This window comes from Calonectris borealis, chromosome 1 (assembly GCF_964195595.1).
Source record: "Calonectris borealis chromosome 1, bCalBor7.hap1.2, whole genome shotgun sequence".
Lineage (NCBI taxonomy): Eukaryota > Metazoa > Chordata > Aves > Procellariiformes > Procellariidae > Calonectris > Calonectris borealis.
In genome coordinates, this window is record NC_134312.1 from 68,597,120 (window position 1) to 68,617,935 (window position 20,816).

Here is a 20,816-nt window from a genome sequence, read left to right on the forward strand (position 1 = left end):
TTTCTGCCCTGTGAGCATTCTCCTCTGAAATACATACAGTGTCTTTTCTTGCATGAACAGGACTTCTGTTGGGTAGTCTGTATTTGCCGGTTGCCACCATGAGTGGAGTTTGATGTGCTTTGTCTGGTTGATAAAGTCCTAAATGTTATAGGATCCATCTGTCAAAAATATTTCTGCTTCAATCCGTATGGCTATAGGTTTTTATCAATACCTGCACCTACGCTGGAATTTGTGATGAAGAAGAGGGGGAACTATTTTTCGGGTGTGGTTTTGGTGTGTTTTTTCCAAGACCTGGCATGATTTCTCTTTCCCCAAACAATGTAACCATAACCTCATTTAGAGCATATTGTAAAATTTGGCTAGAGAAGATATGACTGCAGTTTGTGGTGGCCAAGTGCTAGGACCTTTGAAGAGTTTTCTGATAAGACATTAAAGAGATTGTCCGTTCTGTCCTCATAGTTTCTTAGTGGTTTTATTGATTTTTTTTTCTCATTTTAAAATTGATTGCTGTGATGGCTAGTTGCTGAGGTTTTCATATATTTGTTAAAATAAATCAAGAGTGTAAGGAAATACGTGGAATGACTGCTCTTGGAACTACAAAATCCCTGCTGGCCAGAAACACAATGAAAAGATGCTCCTAAGGACAAGCAGGAAAATTACAGGGGTTGCAGTACCACTCATTTTCTTTCCTATGCATTTCAGTGTTTGCCTAATTACCGTCAACTGCAACACACGAAGAAATAGCTGTTCTGTGAAGTTACATTCTACATTGGAAGCTACTATGGGAGCCATAACTTTTATTTTTCTCTTAGTGGTGTAAAGCAGTTATTTTTTTCAGGCATCAAAGTAAATGGGTCTTCCTGGAAAAGAACTGAATATGTGAAAAAATGCATTAGGTATGTCTGTCTTCTAGAAACAGGAAGAAGTACTCTGAATTATATCTGTTCTCATCAAGAACAGCTTTGCTTTCTGTAATCGGTGCAAAACCTCTGAATTTTCCGATCTGCCTATAAAGCTTTCATCATCTCTCTCCTGTTGATAAACTCAGTGAACCATAACATAATAGTGTAAAACACATCACTGTTGCTGTTATGGCATGTACTTACTGCACAGAAGTCTAAGGGCCTAGAGTGGGTGTCATACTGATTCATGGTAAATAAAATACACTTGGAAGGCATGAGGATTAAAGCAGTTTCCATAAGGAGTTTTTGCTAAGCATCTCTGTTGATAACAGCTTTACATAAAGAACTATCCAATGCTGAGTTCAAGAGTAACAAGCCAAATAACACTATTTGGGTGTCATTACCTGCAGCAGTGAAAAAAATAGAAAAATACCACAAAGTCATATGCTACAGTTCTTTTAAGTGGTTCTTATGTATACGTGCCATAAAAGTTGAGATGGAAAAAGATAAGATGACTGACAAAATCAGGTGCTATAGTGAGCAACTGCATACGTTTCAAGGAAAGAATGAGCTATATCGAAAAGGGAAAAGCAAGATTTCTAGTTTCAAATTGGGTAACAAACAGCTTAACTGCTTCATTTTTTTTTTTTTATTTAGCTTTAATTTATCACCGTTATTTATATCTTGTCTGCTGAATAACATTGAGCATGCTATTTATCAACAGTTTATCTTTGCAGCATAGCACTGGAATGGAAAAATAGCTGGAACTGTAGGACAGGAGGCCTCCCACAGGAGGCTTGTCCTTTAGTGTCCTGCTTTCTACTGACAGATTTTCTAATAGTTTACATCACATGGTTAATTGTACTGTCTGTCATCTTTTGAAGCAAGTAATCCAGATATTAAGAAAAATAAATTTTCTGGATTTTTTGCTATACCAAAGAGAATTTTATGCAATAGGAAGTAATAAAAAAATACTGTAAACCTTATTTCCACACAGCAAAGTGGCTTGGTGATTAGATGAGTGCAGACTAGTGGCATGAATCCAGATACAAGTCTCTGCTATGAGTGTCCATGTAAAATTAAATGTCAGTGTAGCAACTCATGTGTAGCCTTATAAAATCAAAGTAAAAACAAAATACTAAATCTGAGGGGATTATTTCAGTCCTTTTTCCAGAGTCCTAAATTTATGTTAAACAGAACACATCTAACCACCAAAGAAGTATTTAAAACATATCATCCTTCTATAAGAAAATGACAGATAATATTGCATAGAAAATAAAGCAAATACAGGAAAATCAGAATAATATTCAATACCAATTAAAAAAAAAAAAAAAGCAGAGTACTTAGTTACAGGCATATAGTCTATGGTACCTGTGGGTTTTTCATTGTGATGGAAATATCTGTATACACTGTGCCATATACTATATCTCCAGGAAGATGTGTATCTGAGTACTGAGAAAGTGCCTGGGCTGTCAGGAGAAATTTCACTGGAAGTGTGGCTGGCTCTTTGGTTTCATACCTTCAGGAGACTCTGGTCTTCATTCTGCCACCATGCTGGTCATTAACCACATGAGGAAATGATAAAAATTTCAAGCATGTTGAATCAGCAATGGTTAGTTTTGGCTCAGCAGAGCCAGATACATTGTGTTCAAACAAGTTTCCATATAAATTTCCTTGGTCATCTCTAAAAAATAACAACCTCTAACAGTTGTTTTCTATTTAATATCTTTTTCCTTTAATTCTACTTCGAGCAAAAACAGCTTTACGGAATCCTTTACATTAAAAAGTACTCTGTTTGTAAGAGTTGTCTATTCCTTGTGAGTGAGAAGTCATCCGCAAGACGATAGTGGGGAAAGGAAGAAATGAAGGCATTCGACTTGTTGGCTGTGAAGGTTGGGTGGTGATGAGTAGGGCACAAAATAGAACTGTTTTCTTTAGAACAGGTCACTGGCATAGTCTTTCGAATTTGCTTTAGGTATAGTGATTATCAGAGCTTTCTTCCTCCATTTGAAGTGGAATCTGTAGGTTTTCTGTCAAAGGACCTCTTTTCTTGCCTCATTTCACTGCATCTTAACAAAGCAAAATTATTCACAGCTGTACATCATCTCAGAATTCTCACTTTTCTGCAGTCTTGCGTGATCTGATTTCTTTCCTATTACCTGCTGAAATTAATTTAATTATATGAGACCCTGATGAGTTGTTTTTCTTTTTGTGTTATTGCTGTTTTCAGTACATGTATTCACAAAGCATGCAGCTTTCCGGTGGGAATTCAAACCGAGGTAGCATTAGAAGGACACGTGACTGGATATGGCCTTAGGGGGGGATGTTTGTATGTCAACAGTATGCTGTGAAATTTGAAGAGCTCTGAATCAAATGCTCTGAGAGATTAGAGGAATCCCTCACAATTTGCTTTTTTCGGATATAACAAAAAAGATGGTTTTTTACCATACTATTTGAAACATCAAAATACAACATTATTTAGAATACACTTTAAAACATGTCTTTATGTTAATATATCCCAAAGTTAACATTATCTAGCATGTCATCTTCAGAAGATTAACTGAAATTATTATTCAAACTTCATGCAACAGTAAACATTTTGACTAACCCATATGTGTCACATCACATTTAGTCAAAGAAATAAAATCTGAAGGTTATTTTTCTTCTTTAATGGCTAACTTCTGTGTAAAAATTTATCCCACCAAATGGCTAGATTTGTGTTTCTATTAAAACTCTAAAAGCCAGGTAAGTATATGGACAGATAGTGAATTTATGTGTCTATGGTAAAATAGTCTTGGTGCAAACGTTTCCATAACTGACAGTACCAAAAGCTTTAACAGACCCTAGACTCAGCAATAATATGATAGTTACAGAGATCTCAGGTGGGCAGGAGACCTTTTTAAAAGATCAATGAAAAGGATGAGGAGCTCAGTAGCTTCTTCTCCTCCTTTTTTACTGGTAAGGACTCCTTTCAGATCCCTGAGCGTAGTGGCAGAGTCTGCGGGACTGAAGCATTACCCACAGAAGTGGAAGACCAAGTTACAGACCATTTAAACAGATTAGAAATACACAGATTGATGGAATCAGATCAGATACATACAAGGTTGCTGAGGGAGCCAGCTGATGTCATAGCGAGGACTCTTTCTATCATTTTCAAAAGCTCGTGGCTGTCAGGGAAAGATCCTCATGACTGGCAAACATCACATCCATCTTCAAGAATGATGAGAAGGAGGATTCAGGGAATTGCAGGCCAGTCAGTATAACTTCAGCTGCTGGGAAGTTTTTGGAGCAAATCCTCCTGAAAGCCATTTCCAAGCACCTGAAGGACAAGAAGGTGATAGGGAACAGCCAGTATGGATTTACGAGGGCAAATCATGCTGACTAGCCTGATTGCCTTCAGTGATGAGATGACTGGCTCAGAAAGGAATCAGCACTGTAAAATGTCTTTTTAATGATGTGGATGATGAGACACAATACACCTTCAAAAATTTCATGGATGATAGCAAACTGAGGGGAGTGATTATGGCGAGTATATGCTGGAAGGCTGGGCTCCTATTTAGGGTGACCTTGACAGGCTGGAGAAATGAACTGGCAGAAACCTCATGAAGTTCAACAAAGGCAAGTGCAAAGCTCTGCACCTGGGGTTGAATAACCCCTGCATCTGTACCGGCTAAGGGCCAACTGGTTAGAAGGCTGGTTCATAGAGAAGGACTAAGGGGTGGCTGAGGACAAGTTGAACTTGAGTCAACAGTGTCATGTTACTGTGAAGAAAGCCAAATGCATACTGGACTGTATTAGTAGAAGCACAGCTAGCAGGTCAAGAGAAGTGTTGTTTCCCACTGCTTGGCACTTGTGGAGCTGCATCTGGAATACTACATCTTGTTTGGGGCTTCCAGGTACAAGAAAAACATTGGGATAATGGAGTGAGTCCAGCAGGCAGGCCAGTGAGATGACTAGGTACTTCAGCACATGACATACAAGGAGCGAGAGAACTGGGTATGTCCAAGCCTAGGAAGAGGAGCCTCATGGGAGATCATACTGTGGTCTTTCAGCTATCTAACGGGAAGATCCAGAGAAGACAGAGCCAGACTCTTCTCAGAGGTGTTCAGTAAAAGGTTGAGAGGCAACAGAGACAAACTGCGACACATTCCAATCTAAGTTCCAATGAGATAATCGGCAGAAAAAATTCACAGTGATGGTAGTCAGATACTGAAACAGGTGCCCGGAGAGGCTGAAGAGTCTTCATCACTGGAGATGCTCAAAACTCATCTGAACAAAGCTATGAGCAACTTGCTCTAATTTGGGCTTGTTTTGAGCAGGGGATTGAACCAGGTGACTTTCAGAGATCCCTCCAACCAAAGTACTCCATGGTTCTCACTTACTGTGGTAAGTTAATCTGTATTCTAGGACAAACTCTACAATTTTTGTGTGGTTTTGGTAAGAATTTGCTGCATAATATTGACCTTGAAAAACAGGATAAACAATAATTGTCTTGTTATTTTATAGCACTACAGCTGTAAGAAAAGAAAGAAGTAAGAAAAATATGCTGGGGGGGACCACTGCACTTTTGTTTTTTGCAAATTTCTACCTGTATTCTGTTTTTAAACAATTTTAAAAAGCTCCAAGAATTGCTGCTTTCTGGGATATGTGTCAGTGTGGTATTAATAGGCTTGTCCTTTCATAAATAATAATTTTACCCAGACATTTTTCTTTCAAGATTTCTAATATTGCCTAATGTAATGCCTGAGGACAGTAGTAGCTCCTCCTACTTCTGTCCCCTTCCCCCACGTCCCCAAACACAGATGCTCTCAAATCTTATTGCTGTTAATAGAACCAGAGAAGATAAAATTGGAAATTATCTCTATTTCCTGTGGTTTTTACATGCCATCTCTAAGCTTCCCTTGCTGGCTGAGGGCTTAGACTGGGACAGGGACTTCAGATCTGACAGCGTGGGGGTTTACTGCTCTGCATCTGCAGTTACCAGGTATGCCGCTATGCCTTGTCTTTCAGGTTGAAAGAACCATTTTCCATTTGCAGTATTCACATCCCTTTTTGTCACATCCTTTCTCTTGCTCAGGTTGTGGGCAAATAAAATAGACGTACTTGACTCCGCATCTTCTCAGCTGCCCTGTTGAGACAGATCATTCTTCTGTTGTGAGATTTTCAGCTGGCTAGGAAGTTACTCCTCGTGTGTTTAGTCTGCGCCTGTGACTAAATTGAAATGTTACCTTTTGTTCTTATGTTACTTGTGAAGATCAAGTTCCATTTTTGACCTGCACATAAGGTGACTTCACTGCCTCAGATGAGGGCATTGGAACCCTTGTGTTTCAGATGTGCCTTTCAGTACTTTACTCATCATTTCTTATTACCACTGGTCACTAGCTAATACTTTTCATCCTGATTCCTGTGAAACCAGCTTTCCTAACTGGCCTGTGCATCTTCTCTGCAAATAATTTCTCATCTTTTGAATGAAAAATATGCTATATAAGCATAGAGGTTTGTTATGGTCATACAGTTTATAGACTCAATGCACACTTCTATTGCTAACACTCAATTAATTGGAAATCACTCTTAATCACATTACTTTAAAATAAAAAATAAAATTGCTTATTCATAAAATCCCAAGTAGGCTATTACAGATATTGCAAGATAAAAACATGCTTAACATTCTTGTGCTAAGATTAAATTGGTAACCTCTTTTTTTCCCTTTTTCCTTTCTCTTCTATGGCTCTCTTCCATTTCATTGTCCTGACAGGGTGGTGTAGTCAAGTATTCCCTCCTTTTGTATAACATGTTCTTCATTTATAAACAATAGAGGGCCCCTTTCATGCTGGAATATGTCAGCTTTTCTAGCTGGTCGTCTTCTTGAAGTACCCTGGTAATTCAGACAGACTTAATCATGCTCTCAGAAACTTACTTAATTTCCTCCTTATCCAGCAGATAGGCCATTCTTCTTAATTAAAAGAAATTTTTTCACTTCCTTGGAGAACAAAATATTTCCAGTTGTCACTTTCTGATCATGACTGACTAATTAACTCCTAACTCTAAGGGGTAGAGTGCTACATATCCCTTTAGTGATTCAGCATACTCTGTTCAAAGTAAAGTGTTTTTACATGGAACGTTATTATGTATCTATTTACAATATTGAACAGATTTGGTAGAAATTGGGACGAAGCATGATGGTAGTTTTGGGATGACAGTGGGGTTGGAGTGATTCAGTTCCAGCATCCTTCTTTCAAGCATTGTGGAATGAACTTGATCATTGTCAGTAACCTATCACCTTTTTTAAAAACCAAGAGCAAGAAAGAGTTAGAAATTTAAGTTGCAAAATACTTTCTGCAGATAAACCAGAAGAGCCTCATTTGATCCTAGAAATTACAGCTGCCAACAACTGGAAGTTGCCAAGCTGGTGTGCTCGGTGCCAGCCTTGACAAAAGGCTGCAAAATGTGCCAATCCAACAAAATTGAGGCTGCTTTGCTACTAGTTCCTACTCCCCTGTGTTGCTCAACTCCCTCCTAGCATGTAAACTTATGACTTCTCAAAGCCATGGATTTACTGTAGCTCACCAGATGGTAGCTCTGAAAAGCATATGTTGTCTTCCTTAGCTTTCAGCACCAGTCCAACTTCTAGCTTTATCGGTCCCACTGGTGCTAATAGCACTGGCCAGATTGTTTCCGTTCTGAATGCCAGCAAAACTTAGATTGTCTGCAAACTTCGCCTTGCTTTTTTAATGTCTTGAATTGTTTATGCCATGTTTCGTGAAGTCCCACATGCTGGGAACTAAAAGAGAGGTGACATAATGCAATTTTACCCTACAAGTATTTGTAAAGGTAGAGAATCTTAGCCATGCAGGCTTCAGTGGGATGCTGTATCTTTGAAAATACGTTCTTTTGGGGGCATCTCCTGTCATACATTTTCTCTTTTACCAATATTGTGTTCAGTGTTGTTTGGTTCTTTCGCTAGGCCTGCCTTACTCTGTAATAATCTACATTATATGCTCACTTAGTTCCTTTAGTCTGCAATATTTTAAAAAAAAAAGAAGTGTATTCTGTTTAATTTTTGAATTTTCAGCTGGTAGGATTCTTGGTTTTGCTGGATGTGCCTGAATTCCTCAGGTAATTGTACCTAATAAATAACAACATTAATGTTGTTAACTTATAACCAACTACTAGATAGGTATACGCATTCACTCCGCTTTTCAGTGTGTAATTTTTCACGTTGCATAGATAATACCAGCAGAATATGTTAGCAATGTCACATCGAGACCTGAATAAACAGTTTAGAAATAGATATTATTATTATTATTATTACTAACTCCTTCTAGCAATATATATAAAGGATATAAGAGCAAGCACTTTTTCAGTATTTGACATGTCAACATAGTTTAAAGGATTGATACCTCATTAATTAACATACGGTGTCTTTTCTTTTGCATTGCTTGCTGCTCCCTGTTCTCTTGCACCTTGCGCAGAAAATCTTTCTTTTTCATCGTTTACTTTTAGGCCATCCTGTATGAAAAACCCTGGGAGAGAGCATTAAATGAAGTTACTAGTAAACACTTTATTAGGCTACTGCAAAATGACACTATACTGCAAAAGCGGCCACTGACTTGGAATGTGAAAAAAATGGATTTTTCTGGTGCATTTGGAGTACAACAGTTATGTAATAACTGCAACATTTTGTGTAATTTCTTCTCAAAGGAAATGTTTCATGATCATATCTCCCAATCAAAGGGACTGTTCCCTCCATTATAAGTAATAGGCATAGTTTTTGTAGAGACCATGCAGCGGCATTATATAAAGGTTATCAGTGAGATGCAAATAACTGTTGTTTTTTACTCCTTAGTTTACGACATGCCTTCTTCCCTTTCTCGTATCTCTTGCTTTCAGCACAGATTTCACATTTTAATATGGAATATGCAGATGTTTTTGCTCAAAGAGATGGGGCATGGCACGCAGTTTTTGACAGTTTGTTTCCTTTGACTGCTTATTTCCATGCTCTTTTTGAGTATGCTTGGATCATATGAACAAATGACAGCTGAAATGTAGCTGAAGGAGTCTGCTTCGTGTTTCTAAATGCTTAAAGCTTCAAACATTATTGTAACTTGGGACAAAAACCTTATACTGTGAACAAAAGCCAAATATTTGGAAGATCATTTTAAAGTATTGCTGTGTTGGTTAATATTAAATAGAAGGGATAAGTACATGCTATTCTCAACTTACTCTATTTTTTTCTCCTAAATTATGTTGTGAGGTTCCTGATAGCATCATCTGTTTTGGTTAAATTTCCCACCCTTACTTCTATAGGTACATCGCACTCTTATTGAATGCATTGTTTTCCTAAAAATTACTTCTTTTCTGTGTCTATAAAGAAACAGCAGATTCCCAAACTCAGAACCGTTCTCACTGTCAACTTTAAGTTTATTCTCCTCAGAATAAACACCCGCTGAGGCAAAAAAATTTTGCCTTATAGTGGCAGCAGTTCAGATCCCATCCAAACCAGACTGCTGCCATCCCTCAATCTCATGCACTCTGATCAGAACCAAAGATTTCCTCAGTGCCTCTAAGACTGAAACTTAGCACCACCAGTGAAGGTTTCTTGATGTTCTTGTGCCCTTGTTTTGGGAAGTCCAGAAGGAGCCTTGGGTAGCAGCGCTGCATAACCTGGCGATTCATGCCACTTACTGGTCTCGGTAGCATGTCTCGTGTATAGTTCTCCAAAGCTTAAGGCTTTGTTCTGATTAAGTTGGATGTTTTGCTAGTGCATGTGGCTCTGTGTTAATTTCCTTCCATGTGAAAGAAGAATTTAAAAGATCTTAAAGATTTTATTTTTAAAGGTACTATTGCTCCAAAGATTCAGGAAGAGTGGGTTGTGCATGAAGACCTGGAAGATCTGAGGAAAGCTGCAGTTTAACATGGAAGAATGTGTCAGGGGTACATTTTTGGCAGATCAGCTTGGTTGTCTTCTCTCCTTCAGAGGGACTGAAACAGTTTCGGGAGCACATATGAATTGCTAGTACTTTTCCATTACAGATATAATCTTCCCCAGATCCATTTTTATCTTTTTATCTTATTTTTTTTAAAATGGACAGAAATACATCTTATTAGTTTGCAAATATCTGCAAGGAAAATCTAATCTTAAGCCAAGAGATACTGAGTTTAATTAAAGGAACAGGCTTTTTAATTTTTTTAATTAGTTTAAAGGGTCTGTACACTGCTACATTCTTCCTTACACCTGTCTGCACAAGCAGAAGGCAATCAATGACAAAAAAACCACCAAAACCTTTAAAGGAATTTCAGTTGATTTCTTGAAAATTCCAAAGAGGAAGGAGTGCATTTTCTTCTGCATCTTGGAATAGTGGAGGATGCTTTTTGAATTATAGGTAGAGAAATTTTATTTCAAAGTAGAAAGGGACTGGAACTCTCCTCATGTCTTTCTGTGTCCTGTTTTGACCATAGCCTCAGTAATTCTTTATTAGATTTTCAACACTGCTTATATCTCCCAACCTGCAATGTATGTCTTCATATAAAAAGATAGATAATAGATAGAAAATATATGAGATTCCTGTTAGGAATATTTTTCTTGACAGCAAAGGCTGTTTTTTGTTGATCTTTCCTAATGATTATGAGTGTTCCCCAATTACTTGGAAGATTAATTGAAGGGAGGCAGAAAAGATCTCAGTAACAGGCTACATCAAGGCAGTTGCCCTGGTAAGGGGATCAACTCAAAATCTTAATTTTGCCTCATTTATCTCAAGGTCACCAAGTAAAAAGTAGTTCTCTGGAGTAGTATAATTGCCTCGATAAAGAATTTATCTTCCTCAGTAGATACTCTGAACTAGAGATAATTTAATTAACAAACTTTGTGATCACTGAGGATATCAGTGAGAGTATATTTCAGATGTCTGACACGGGATTATTATTATATATTTTTTTGTGCTCCTTCAGAATATATTAAAAATAATGTATTTATTCAAAACACTCATGGACATACTTACTAGTTCTTTAGCAGATCCACTTACTATGAAGTGGTAGAAATCCCTCCTCAAATGCGTAAGCCAGTAACCTTGTCCATGCACATTACCAAGACTATTACAGAAACCTCCGATGAAGAGAGACTCGTAAATGTTGCTTGCAACACTCACTGAGTTCTCTAGAAACTTAGTGGCATTTGTTCAACTTGCAAAGTATTCCTAGCTGTACTCTGGAGTCCTACAGCTGACAGACTGAGAAGACAGTATTGCAGCTATATCAGAGAAGGAGGAACTAAGCCATCTGCACTATTTAGATAGGCTGTTCAGCTGTGTATGTGGTATATTTATTACAAATAATGCTGCTGTCCCCCATTTTCCAGGCAGTCAAAAGTCTGTAACAAATTATCTCAGCAGGCACTCTTCATATTAACCTGATGTGAGCTGTCAAAGCCAATGCTACAGAATGTATTTCATAAGAGGAGATACCTCTTAATAAATCTGTTTGCTAAGCACCCAAAAGAAATATGCTGAACGTGCCATTCTGAGAGACGTTGTGGTCTGCATTCGTTACCAGAAATTGCTCTCACCCAGTGGATACCAAAATAGAGCTGTATACTTCCCATCTCAGATTCTCATTATAATGAAGATGCTGTAGGAAGGTACAGTTTGATGAGCGTGATAACGTTGCTTTTCAGTCGACCCCATCCTTTTGCGTAATTTTCCCAGCATAGTCTGTGGGAATGACCAGCTTCGGGTCAGAGTTTGTACAGCTTCTTTATAGCTAACAGGGTGAACACTTTTCCATTCACATCTATAGAGAGAATCTGTTCGAAAGATTCTCCTTGAAAACAATTTTGGTTTTAAGGAGGTAAGCTTAATTACATAAGATTTCTATTTGGGCATCTCAGCGACATAAAATCATCAGGCTTTTAGCCCTGAAATGGACCAGTTTATGTTTTTTCAGAATGGTCCTGCTAGCATCACTGTCCTCACATCCTTTTTTTAGAGCAAGACTCTGAATGTTCTCATGCATGTTTTTCTTTTACATCAGAAATCCTCTTCCACTGAGTTGGTACATTCAGTGTGCTTTCTTTTTTGTCCTTGGCAACTGCTCGGTTTAATACCTTTTGCTGAAGACTGGATTTTCAGTAGCTGTCAGCTTGAAAGCGTAAGACATATCTTGATTCTTCAACATATGCTATTTCGAAATGACAGGATAATATTCAACTGTTATCCCAAATTTCTGCAAATTTTTAGAAGAGGACTTTTCTCTCTTGATAGCTTGTTCAGTATATTCTGTAAGGCAAACATAAGCTACTCTAGCATAGTTCTTACATGCTTTGCCTTCAAAATTTTGTTCTCTTTACATTATATTTAATTTTTGGTTTTGTTTCAATGGCTGATTTTTACATTTGATTTTTCTTTTAATTATTGGTTTTATCAGGTATTATTCTAGAAGGAATGAAAAGATCGCATGCCCGTATGAAAGAAAACAACTCCTGTATTGTGATTTGTTTTCTTTTCTGGCTAGTGGGACTGCAGTTAAAAGAGACATGTGTGATCTTAGGTCACAAAAATACCCTCTGAAACCTCAATAAAATGCCATTCATAAGGAAGATTTTATTGCTGTTTAGAAAATACTTTTTTCAGCCAAATGGTGCAGGTCTCTGGAGCAGAGAGTGGACTGGCTGTGTGTGATCTCTTCACAGGGCGGTTGGCTTGTGCACTGGAGTTAAAGGTAAAAAGAACAGCACCTTTGGGACTTCTTCCCACACTGTTAGGGCCAAATTCAACTAACCCAGCGTGTTGCTGGGAGAAGGAATCCGCATTGAGGCCTAATCAGCCGTTTTATAAATGTCGTTTTTGGCTTTGCATCTGTTTGCTCAATTAACAAAAGCAGATGAAAAAATACAACAGAACAAACTTATTTGTTGAACTACCGAATGCTTTTATTAAGGTCCTTAAAGCATTAGTATTTTTCTTAACAAAGGAACACCCGTATCATTATTTTACAGATTTATTTTAGAGTTCACCTTGAGTTTGTATTTTTAATGCTCTTAGCTTCAATAAAAACTAAAGATTGAAAGGTTTTAAGGTTAAAAGTTTCTTTTCTAGTTCAATTGCTGTCAGCTTTCAAAAATAATTACAGAACTTGACATATAATTAATTTGATATTTAATCTCTGAAGCCTGATTTCGAATTTGAGATCAGTTATGAAATTACGGTAATGTATTCATTATTTTCATCACAAAATTTGCTTCCTACTAAATAGATGCTGAGAATTTAAATAGTTAGGAAGCTGCACGTTAGTTTTATTAGGGCTTTTTTAGCCGCACATTATTGGGGCGAATAGGTTTAGCGGATTATATCTACAAAACTGGAATTATAGATTAGTGAAAACATGAGGTGCTATAGATGTTTACCTGAAGTTTTTAGAGTGTCTTAGGTTTAGTATGTTGTATCTGGCCCTGTCTGAAAGTGAAACTTTGGTTTGCTTAATTTGATATGGACTTGTATTAAAATGAAGACACTTCTGTTAATCTCTCAATTTTAGCCAGTTGGTTAAGGCACCTTTTTCTTTTCTTCCAGTTTTTTTGAGAATACTAAGACAACAGCATTTGACTTCACCATTGCTTGTGTGTAATTGGGCTACTACCTCATGACTGGAGAGTAGCCTAGTTTATTTGGGTTTTGTTCTATCAAGGGATTGAAGGAAAAAATAAATCTATTTTCCCTGAAATAGATTAGTTTGATAGTGCTTAGAGCATGCATTTGAGACATGTGCTTCTCATCCTTAGTTAGGTTTCTCTTTCTGTTAATGTATTTATTATGTACCTTTCTCTAAATTCACTGACTGTTGATACTGCATCATTTCACTCTGTCATGAGGAAAATTGTTTCCATAAATGTGTCTTCCCTACTGATCGCTGAGAAATAACATTTCATAGCGGAAGCACCTGTAGCATTCAAATTTAGTGTGTGTGGTTTTGATTATATTTCTTGGTCTTCTGCTAGACTGAATCAGAGATTAATATGAGAAGAGAAAAACTTTTAAAAAATTCTATTAACCTATAATTATGCATTGTATGGCCAAATGTGGGAGGTTGTTGTGTTTGGCAGTTGACACGTTTTACCTCAGAGAAGCTTGGACCTGAGTTTGAAGGCCTTCAGTTACTCCTAAAGAAATTATGTTTCAAGGTAGTACGTTAGTGCAGTTATCTGTAGTGCAGACTGATAGCTGTTTCTGGTTAGGACTTGCTAATACCCTCTCACGAAACTTGCCACGTAGTGTTAATATCTTGTGCCACCTCACTACTTGAAATATGTTATCTGTAAACCTTATGTATTGCTAACGAGTCAGGTGATGGGGTTTCTTTGAGGTGTTTCTAAATGATAGGAGGGTTCCGGTTACATTTTTTTATTATATTGAGTTTCTAGATTCATATGCCATGTGCTCCCCTTTCCCCTATCTTCCCATCAGCTGTTTCTGGAAGAAAATCTTAATGTTATTTTAGCTAGAGTGAGAGATGTGCTGGCTAATGTGCTGACTGCATCAGAAAGTGTACATTGATATCATGCAGATAACTCTTAACACTGAGGAAAGATAGTGACCAGTGTAGAGTTGAGATCTGCTTCTAGTCTTTGACTTCCACACCTCTTGACTCAGACACTGTTAGGCTCCTGTTCCTAAAATTTGGGGTAAGCTGGTTTCCCATTGCCTTTCTAGTCTTCATCCCTTGCCCCCTCCAGTGCTGATCTGAACACACACTTTGTTTTTAAAAATCAAAGTTTCCTAGCTTCAGGAAATGAAGTCCACCCTCCCCATCTCTTAAAGCCACTGTGGGACTTCTTGACTCGCATACAGCACTCCAGTTAAATTTTCAAGGTCTGTTAATATTTTCATTGGCATATGTTACCTTGTCATATAAATGGCACAGAACAGCGAGGAACAGTGTAACAAAATGATGAGAGATTGTGGGAGGAGAGGCTCACAAGCAGAAGAGGTGACCAAGTGCTGGAGTTTGACAGCTGTGCATCCGAACAAGAGCAACTCATTGAGAGTATGTTGATTGGTCTTTTAGCTTGGATGCTATGTGCAACAGAGGCAGTAATATTAAACCAAGCTGTTTGAAAAGCATGATGAAATTATTGTTTCTTTTACTTAGTAATTTAATGCACCATTTTTTGACCTTAGTATAATGTTGAAGAATAGTGACAAGCTACTTAAGAAGCTGGGATTGCTAGATACAGCCCAACAGAGCCAAGGAAGAGGCCCAGATAATGCTTACTGTTCTAAAAAAAATAAATCCAGCCATACTAAATTCCATGTAGATCTTCAGCAGTGTATAACTCCCCTGATCCTAAATTTTCAATGCATAAGATAGGGAACTTTGTTCAACCTTTGGCAACTTTCCTTTGACTGTCAATCAGACACCCGATTGTGGTGATGGGACTATGTGATGTGGTCAGTCCTGTTTCCTTCATCACTTATTTAGCTTCCTTTCATCACTTTCTTTTTCTTGAGGTTAAGCAACTAGGCTTTCCAAACGCTGCCATTATTCTCTGTGGTTTGGTGATTAACCACTGGTAAGGTGAAGTGAGTTTTGAGCAACTAACAGCTAAAGCAAAACCTTTCAGAATAGGGGGTTTTTCTTATTTTCAAAACAAAGTAGCATTTTGGGGAAGAGTTTCTCCTTGGCTTCCTTCTGTTACATTTCCCAGAATGTAAATGTTTTTCTTTGTGTACCAAAACTACAAAAAAACCCGCAAAACCCAACAACTCAGCTATGTCACTGTGTTTATGATCTTTTAAATTCGTAAGTTAAGGTTAAGGATATGGCCAGCTAAAATATTTGGTGGGGCAGACCTTAAAAACAAAGAAGTGATGAAGGAAATGTGGGGGTAATGTAGTAAGTTGGACACTTTCCTGTGAGTTTTAAATCAATCCAACTCAGATCACTAGCCTCCCATTGTGTTGATGTTGTTGATTTTTTTTGCGGTAAAAATTTCCTTTTTTTCTCACCCATCTAATAGTGGGTGAGAAGACTGCTAATAAAGGTCTGGACAACTTAGCTGATTGTTTCCTGCCTTCCAGCATCTCCTTCCGGGATTTTTTCCCATTGTAGTGTTTTGCACTCTGACCTAAATTGTTGTAGTATTATAGTCTTTCAGATGGCTGCTCCATTTCATTCCACAAGTGAATAAGTGTACTCCTCTGTGTCTCTTAAGACTACAAAGTGCTTTGAGGTCTCATGCAATGATATCAACTTCCTCAAGGGGGGCAGCAGAGGGGGAGATGCTGATCTCCTCTCTCTGGTGACCAGCGTCAGGACATGAAGAAATGGAACGAAGCTGCGTCAGGGAAAGTTCAGGTTGGACATTAGGAAAAGGTTTTTCACTGCGGGTGGTCAGTCACTGGAACAGGCTCCCCAGGGAAGTGGTCACGGCACCAAGCCTGTCAGAGTTCAAGGAGCATCTGGACGACGCTCTTAATCATATGGTTTAGTTTTAGGTAGTCCTGCGAGGAGCAGGGAGTTGGACTCAATGACCCTTATGGGTCCCTTCCAATTTGACATATTCTATGATTCTGTTATACATTCTAGAGTCTAGTATTTCATAATACAAGGCACATTGGCAATTTTAAACTAAATAATATATTACTTCATTCCATACAGTTTTCTTTGCAGTTTTTTTCAGTAATGTTGACTATTGCATCAGTTTAACTTACGTTGAGGAGCAAAGTGTGCTTTAAAGCAAATGAAGTTTATCTGTCTATCAGGCTTAGTAGCTGCAGCAACAGTGGACTGTCCTGTGGGTGGTGGTAATGCTACGTCAATGAAGGCTCGCGCTAAACAATCTTTCTGACATGGCTGACTGACACATAGAAATATTTTCTGAGTACCTAAGTCAGATGAATAAAACAGGCTGTTTCTATAGCTGTGCACAAGATTTGTATGTTTTTTCCTAGTGCATATATTCATTAGGAAATATAGTATATGTGTATACATTATATTTTGAAGGTAAGCCTCTGTGGTGGTACGAATGTATTGTAAATGTATACTTATAAAAACACTGTTGTGTGTCAGGCGCATAACTGTGAAGGAAAAATATATTACAATATAATTATAAATTCAAATTAACTTATGCATATTTTCAGTTAACATTTTGTCACCTTTTATTTTACAAGAAGAACATCTGAAAATCTGTCAGAAAAGATAACCAGATGAGGACAATAGCTTATATTACATTCATATGTAGCATGAAAATCCATATGAGGAAAGAATTAACAGCTATATACATGCTGATGTGCATTACACTAAAAGATAATGAGATCAGTTTTAAAATGCAAAAAATATTCACCTTAGTACAGAAAAAATTAATTTCATAAAAGCCTTAATAAATAATAGGGCTTATAAAGCAATTAATCTTATTCGTGAGGAAAGCTCTTCCAAAGGACTCACAAGTAACATAGTGACTTTCCACTTCTCAGGAATGCTTGATGGTCCACTGGTTTTATATTACTTATATTCATCTTCCTGTTTGAAAATTATTTTAAAATGCAAAATCTTCTCATTTGAAAGTTTTTCTTGCTTATTGTGATTATTTTAATTCATTCCCCGTGGTGTTCAGCTGTACTTCATCGCTGGAAATTCAAGAATTTCTTAGAGAAGTGGAAAGGTGTGGCTTTTTTTTTAAGTGATGCAGCTTTGTTTCATTAAAAGAAGGATAAATTCATGGAAATTAATAGTTATTTTCAGTGTCCAGACTGAGAAATCTTATGGGTTTTTTCAGCAGGCATATGGCTTAAATGGGCACCCAAAATCAAAGAATGTGAAATAATTAATTCTGAAAATCTTGGTTCGTCTTTAGCTTGAAAGACTTTGGGGTTTATTTTTTTAAATCGGAAGCCTGATTTTGATTCTACTTCCTTTTCCCTAATATATTCCGTTGTAACAGTATTTGGCATGACATGTTGTGAAATGGAGAAAGATCCTAAGCAATGGAAAAGGTTTTTCACTTTTGAGTGCTAAATTTTTTAGGAGCCTCAAAAAAAAGTAATTATCTGAAAATTGCTATTAAAAAATGCAAAAGAAATTCTTATTTCCAAAATGAGTGGGATTCTTCACTGTAATTCAACATAATAAACATTCTCATTAGATTTTTCTTCTTTTATGTGACTAGAACATGTTTTATTATTTGATTTGAGGGTGACTCTGAAAATAAACGTCTTCTGAGATGAGGTAGTTTTGCTTTTGTTAGTTTTGTTATTGTTTCTGTTGGTTCCAGTGATAGCATTCTTTAAAGCTTTATCTCATTGAACATGAACTGGCTTTCCAATTTTTATTAGAATCACCAGCATTCTTTTTCTCTCTGTAGTCCCATTTTAAAAAGACCTTTCAGTAGAAGATGTACTTATAGTAATATTTGATGTTTTGTATCTCTCAGAAATTCATGTGCTCTTTATTTTATGATGATAATTCCACGTGCACATGGCAAATTGGTGTTTACTCAGTTGCTGTACATGCTAACACTAATGCTTTCTAGAAAACACTCATAAATCTCTAAGCTGTTGCCATCATTGTAATTAATTCATTCTCTTTTTGCTATCTTTAATCCTGTGCAGTTTTTTCAGTTTTAATAAAAATACAGATGAAGGATTTCTTTAAAACCTTATGATCCCTTTGACAGGGTTATGTGCTACATGTATGTGCATTCAAAAGAGTTTAAAGAACATTAAGTTTACAAAATGAAGCTCTCAAACTGAGGGAATTCCAGAGCTTTGTCTCTTTCTGCAGTCCTAATTAGCTTCCTTGTGCATATATATTATGGCAAATCTTTATTTTCCTCTTGACTATCTCCTCATAGAATGTACCAGTTGCGGTGTGCTCGCTTAAGGTGCATACTTTCTGTATTTTATTTTATTGTTCCAGTTCAGTATGTGGTCCGATTCTGCACATTGTTCAGTGGTGGTGTGAAGATGAAATTGTTCTATAACAATCATCAGTACTATTTCAGTGTTCAAAATAGCAACAGAACTGTCTTATTGAGCAGTGATTTGGGTGATTCCTGTTAATCAAGCTTTTGAGGTCTGTTGATATTAAAAATATGTGTGTGTATTTTAAAATATTTTTTTAATATTTTTTTAATGTATAAAACCATGATTCTCTGACTTTGGCTTTGAAGACTGAAAGTTATCTGACAGAAGAAAGAGGATTCTTTACTGAATCACAGTATGGATTCTTTACAGTTTCACAGAGCTTTCATGGTGTATATGTTCAAGGGCTCTGGGCTTGTATATGCTAAACCTTTTACACAATTACCTGCATGAAGTATTGTAAAAGTGAGAATTATCATTTGGTACCATGGGCATTGAGATAAGATGAGATGTGTTTTCATGCATCAAATGACTGCCTTTTAGATTTATAGATTTCAAGTTTCACGTGACCCTCTCAGTTAATATAGTTAAACAGTTGGGGAAATTTTAGGTAATGCCATAGATACCTGTATCATTTGAAAGGTTTATTGCCCGACTTTTGTGGCTTTTTGACATCAAAGGTACAGAGTGATAGTTGTATCCTGCACATGAATTCAAGTTTCCAAACACTATGGCAGTTATGAGGATTGATCTGAGTATTACAAGCACTAGGTAATTTCAAGACTTCCATCTTTAGGAAAAGCTTTAAGAAAGCTTCAGTTTGTCTCAGAATATCTACCTAATATATTAGGAAGACATTAGTTTTGGTTCAGACATGAGAAGGTGGATGTCAACAGTAGTATATATCCTTGTAATTACTCCTTTCTTTGAAATACATACTTTGTTTGCAGACATTTTGGATCATGCGGGAGATGATCTATTTCAGACATACTTTGATGAGGGTTGTGGCTTTATTAATATTGTCTCTTATCTAACCAGTATCTTACAGTAACACAGACCAGTTTCCCAACAGGTGAATCTAGGTTTGCAAGTTTATAAAAATTAATTAATTCCCCTAATTTTAATTTAGAAGTTGAATAAGAATTCTCATGTGGAATTGAATGTGTTGGGCTTACATATTTTAACTTTCTGTGTTAACTTAGCTGTACTTTTTGTGTTTGTTTTATTGGACAGATAGAACCATGTATTGTACAAGCTGAGTTGGTGCCAACATAATATTTCCAATAAGTTGTTTAATCACTGAACAAGTCTGCTTTCAAGCTGGGCAATGCGCCCATTGCCAATGTGCAGCACTGGGTTAGAACAACTTCACAATTATACTGGTTGTGTTTAAAAAGCATCCTGACTCAAATCAGCTGTAACCGTTGGACAAGGTAGTTAAGTATGCCAATAATCTTTTAACATCATCAGAAAAGGACTTTCCTTTTTTTCTTGGTCTCTGGAGGCCATCAGCACTTCTTCACAGTAATAGAAGTTTGTTTAGCACCAAGGAAAATTTGCTGTCTTTGCAATTTTCTCAGCTCCAGTTGGCTTACATTGCAAAAAGCAGAGCTCAGTGTTGAACCTACATTTTTTTGGAAGAACTCAAAGCACTGACTAGCCATATGCCACATAATTTGAACATATATATATCACAAAGAGATATGTTCTTGATCATACTTTTGTTATGAGTTCTGAAGAAAATATTAAAGCAATCAGAGTTGTTTGTGATCTGTTCTAAAAGTATTTCTGAAATACAGAAGAAACATTCTTCCCTCTCTGTGTGGATAACATACCAGATAGGAAGCTAGTATATCATTCTGCTTTCTAAACAGTAAATTAAAGAGCCGTCTCTACTACTTGCATGATGTTTTGGGGAAATCTTGCGACCGAAGAATCTGTCTTTTATTCCAAAATCCAAACTCCAGATATAATTATGGAGAAAAGGGCTGAGGAAGCAAAGCTAGCCTGTTTTGTTTTGATTGGACTAAAAGTTTAGACTTAAGTTCTCTGTGGTCAGGAGGCT

At 37.0% G+C, this 20,816-nt stretch overlaps 1 protein-coding gene across 6 annotated transcripts in view; it reads left to right on the forward strand.

Annotated features, from left to right (window-relative positions):
* The window catches only part of ERC1 (ELKS/RAB6-interacting/CAST family member 1), a 296,218-nt gene that overhangs the window by 132,550 nt on the left and 142,852 nt on the right, over positions 1–20,816 (forward strand). The gene's annotated exons all lie outside the window — the stretch shown is intronic.